Genomic DNA, 5,238 nt, shown 5'->3' on the forward strand with positions numbered 1-5,238 from the left:
ATATCCTAAGAAATGTATTTGCTTATTTGCATGTTCAACATTCTTTTATTGGAAATGAAAAAATTACAAAGGAAAAGAAAATTTGCTAAAGAAAAGAATGTTGAACATGCAAATAAGCAAATATATTCTTAGGATATCAGACTAGAAAAAATAAAGAAACACAGATATATCGGCTACAAAGGAAGTGACTGTACTGTAACATACAAGATAAGAAATAGAATTGGCAGCGTTTTTCAAGAAACTATATTCCATTGCTAACCTCAGTGAAGTGGTTATGAACAAATGCACAGAAAATTGTGTCCTTAAAGAGTTTAATGATCAACATAGACAAATATTAAGTAAACCAATAATTATCCAAGAAACAAAAGAGGCACTAAATCAAATCAAACATGGGAAGGGACCAATTCCAAAATGACTCAATACTACACAGAATTCAAGGAGCAATTGTTAGAAACACTAACAAACACACTGAGTGAAATCAAAAACAAAGGTGACACCATAAGCCTAGGAAGAAGCACACATAAGTTATCTTATACAGAAGGGAATGATATGGATTATTCGGATATTTCCATTAATGCGCAGTGATTGACTTCGTTGCTCAAAGTTGGTAAATAATAAATTTATTTCTTCTTAATTGCCTTCCATTGAATGTATGTAAGAAGCTCAAATTTGATAAGTATTCAGTTCCTCATTTGCTTATTGATCTTATTTCATTAAACATCTCCCTATAAAAACTTGAGATTTATTGTATTCTTATTAAAGATGAAATATAGTCTCTTTTTAATGATAATCCCTTCAGCACCTCAAAGAATAATTATGTGTAATAAGTAAGATACTTATAGATCTTAAATCACAGCAGTGTAAGATTTTAAGGTGCATTGAAACACATAAGAATGCCCAAATCTTCACGAGGGCTGGCAATGCTATGTCATTCCATTGTTTTCCTGACTCTTCTGAACTTGTTTCAAATATATTGTATATTATTTCCAACAAATTTGAGTGCATGTTTTGCATGAAATCTTTACCTTTTCCAATATAACTATCCATTAATAGTTGATTAATGGTCAATTAACAATTAGCAATTAATGATTAACAATGGTAAACATATACCAACATTACTGTTGTAATATTTGCAATTACTAATCCATATAATCCTCTCTTCAGATATCATTACCATATTTCATCACACCTCTTTGACAGCTTATGCTTATTTGAAAAATGTCATCCACATGTTAAGCATAGGCTGTCCCAAAAAATTTTATGCCTTAAAGAAAGCTTTCTGTTTTGAAAAGGTAGACAAAAAGGGATTTGTTTTCCTTGAGATTGTCCTAACCAATAGGGAAGAGTTTTACAAATAAAATCAGCAGGAACTTTGGGAGAAAATTGACATTTAATTTTGACATTCTTGATTTTATGCAAATCAAAGCTGAATATACTTATATGTGTGCTTTAGAGTTCAAGAAAGAAGATTTAAGTAAATTCAGAGTGTCACTGAATAGGATTGGTGAGCAGAAGTCAATGTGAAAATTGGCTCAGAACTGTAATGGTTCATGTAAAAAACTAGTTATGAATAATATCAACAAGGGACATAGGGAAGAAGTCAGAAAGATAAATGAAAGAGGCTGCATGAAAAGCTTAGTGAAGACATTATATTGATGCATTTTGGAGGAAGCAAAAAGGCTAGATCACACCCCCCCAAAAAAAACCCCAAAACCAATACACACATAGGCCAAAATTATAGAGATGATGCCAGGCAAGATAAAATTTAGAATTATATGAGTTTAGTGAGGGATACTAAGGGCAACAACAATCACTTATTCACATTCAGTTATATTAAAAGTCTAAAGAAATTGGATAGCAAAAGGCTAACTGGGGTGGGAAGAAAGGGAAGACAAAACTAATTTAGTACAGTTTTAGCTTGCTTTCCAAAGAAAATATATGCTCTAGTAGACAACTGTGAATAGCAGGCTGAAAAAGAATTACTGTAGTTTAATAAAGACATAATCAGGAAACATCTATAGGTAGTCCTCAACTTACAATAGTTCATTTAGTACAACAGCACTGAAAAGTGACTGAAAGTTACAACACCGTTGAAAAAAGTTTTTCACACTTATGACCTCATGGTCATAAGTGTGAAAAACTCAAATGCTTGGCAACTGACTGATATTTATGATGGTGTCCCTGGATCATATGATCACCTTTTGTGACCTTCTGACAAGCAAAGTCAATGGGAAAGCCAGATTCACTTAACAACTGCGTGACTAAATTAACAACTGCAGTGATTCACTTAAAAACTGTGGTAAAGAAAGGTCATTATAAGGGGCAAAAGTCATGTAACAAATGTCTTGCTTAGCAACAGAAATTTTGGACTCAATTGTCGTCATAAGTCAAAGACTATCTGTATGACCCAGGACTCATTATATCCAAGAGTAGAGATTTGCTGATCATCCTTGTTTAAATGGATTATGTAAATGGTCTTGTAATACATAGATTATCTGAAATAATCCATTACTTTGGACTAATTTTCAGTTGGGTTTGCTTTGAAATGGCATGAAAGGTTTTATAAATAATAAATAAATGAAACTTTCCAAGTATTGGGAAATGGGTAAAATAACTATTTTCAAAAAAGGATGAAAAACAAGATACAGTGAACTGCAGACCAGTCTGTACGATCTACCAAGCAGGTTTACCAGGTGCTTCGCTAGACTAAACAGATTTTCTCCCATGGGAATCAAGATCATCGGCTGTTCCCGGGACTATAGGCTGAATGTTTCGTGAAAAGCCCGCCAAGAAGATATATTGGGGAAAGTAGAAGTTTGCAGAGCTCTAGGGGTGGGATTTCTTAACTTTGTATTGGGGATTGTTACGTGTCTATTCAGACTTGGTTTCACTTTTGACATGCCAATACTTTGTATCAATAAACATGTTCTTTGAGGAACTTGCAAGCCTCAGAGCTCTGCTTTATTTGTCTATGTCTGTCGGAACCATGGCATAATATGGTTCGAAATCTAATCTTTCTATTGCTAAGAATGGTTGATTACTTCTCTTTCAGCTTTAACCTCTGACTGTTCACAATTCTATATGGAAATATAAGGGATACATGAGGTGCCTATTGAAGCCTTCTCTAAGCTGAAGCCACTTGGATCTTCATCAGCATGACAAGATATAGAGAAATCAAAGTGTTGTCCACCTTAAACATGTTAGATAACTAATGAAACATTATTTTTTCAGTATATATTAGTAACATATCATATTAAAGTTAACAAAACTTTAACAAGAAAAATAAAAGGCAATCAAAGAGTTGTGATAAAAGTGTGTGGGATTTCTTCTTACTAATGTATTTTATTCATTTTGTCCATACTTTCATAAAGGCAGTTTATTTGTAACAATGATTCTGAATGACCTGTTCCATCTGATTCTTAAAGCCAGGTCATAAAGACCTGCTTATTCCAAGAATATAAACATTAACACGTAGTTAATGCTTTCCAACAGAAATGTTATCTTTTCAAATGCAGAAAGCTCATAAGTATTCGAATAAAAACCTTTCAAGCTTCATTTTTTGAACAATTGTTTCATTATGGTAAGTATGCTTAATGCTTTAGCCTTTAAGAAATATAGTTGTTATGTGTGGGAGACCATATTGCATATTGATTTTTCATAAGTACTCATTTTGTGCACAATTATTTTAACTCCTTCTGATTTTTGAAATTTATGCCTATTTTTCTTTAAGTAAAAAGATTTTAAACATCTGTGCTGATTTTCATTTCTATAACAGAGACATATGCACAATGTGGGTACATTACCTGATGGAATAAATAAATCTGTTCAAACAGGATTTGCATGACCAAATTTCTAAAATTGCTATGAAAAAATATTTTCCCCATTAGCTTACCCAAATAGCAATTTTTGTTAACATAGCATTTTTCAACAGCTATGTAGCTTGAGGATCCAGACTACAAATGCCATTTGTGCAAATGGACACAAAAATGTTGTGGTATATTATTACTTTTCCATAGTTTTTAAGTACCTGCACACCAGTTTCATCAAATACATGAAAGGTTAATCTTTGGTATTGATACATAAATATGCAGGTATAAAGGGGATAGGAATCAGACAAAGTGATGTGAAAAAGGAGGCAAGTTCTGAGACTCTTAAATGCACAGTTCTATAATGATTACTATCATTTTATCCATTTTAATAATGATATGACTCCTCTTTTTTACAAAATATATGCAAAGTGAATAAAAATCACGACAATGAAAATGTAACCTAAAAGAGTTCTGCAGCAGCTAAAGCAACAGCCAAAGACAGCTGCAGAAAGAAATATCTGCAAAGGTAACTAATATCTATAAACAAAAGAAGCTTACTAGGCATTCACAATAGCAGTAATTGGTCATGGTCTTAATAGCTCTGCTGTACTTGTGTTGCTATGCTTACTTCCCATCTGTAGTAGGAAAAAGTTGACTTACATTTGATGAAGATCTAAACAAATGTAATCAATCTTGCCAGCAAATTCCACTTAGCAGTTTTACAATGGTGTCTCTCTTTGAATCCCTTTTGTTGAAAAATGGCCACTTTCAGATCAGAAGTCAAATATCCTGGAAAAATATATCTTGATGGATTCTGAGTGCTGCTTTTTTGATGTGGGATATCTGTCCACATGTTTATCCATGTGCAAACTAACCTATTTTTTTGTGATATAGAAAGCAGAAAAATTCAGTTGGCAAGTGATATCATAAATACTTTTAACATTAATGAGCAATGTAAATTGAAACAGATCCCAGAAACTCTGAATAGGGTTATTCACTTTATATCACACTGTAGACAATGGAAAACCTAACATATCTTTCTCTTGTGTGAATCCATGGCCCAGTCCTTCAAATGCTATCTGTGCTGAAGTCACTTGTCTGTTTCAATAGGTCTCAAGAAATATCATCTATTCAAGGTAATAAATAAGGATGAAAAGCATTTTAAACTGTGGCATATGACTTAGTTACTTATTAAGCACACTTCAAGCAGTGTACAGTAAAGCTCAAACAGCACAAAACTGTTCTGTTTTAATGTATACTTCAAAACATGGTAATAATTTTAGAATGCCACCCTTTAACTTATATTTGTTAGGATATTTTGTTTAATTTTGTTTAAGGGTTTTTATACATTCTTCAGGAAATACTGGAGCTGATATTAATTATGCTTTATAAATTCACAAAGTCACTTCCTGTAGTTTAGTCTTTTGAC

The sequence above is a fragment of the Protobothrops mucrosquamatus genome, unplaced genomic scaffold (genome assembly GCF_001527695.2).
Source record: "Protobothrops mucrosquamatus isolate PMUCROS unplaced genomic scaffold, P.Mucros_1.0 scaffold413, whole genome shotgun sequence".
NCBI classification, from domain to species: Eukaryota; Metazoa; Chordata; class Lepidosauria; order Squamata; family Viperidae; genus Protobothrops; species Protobothrops mucrosquamatus.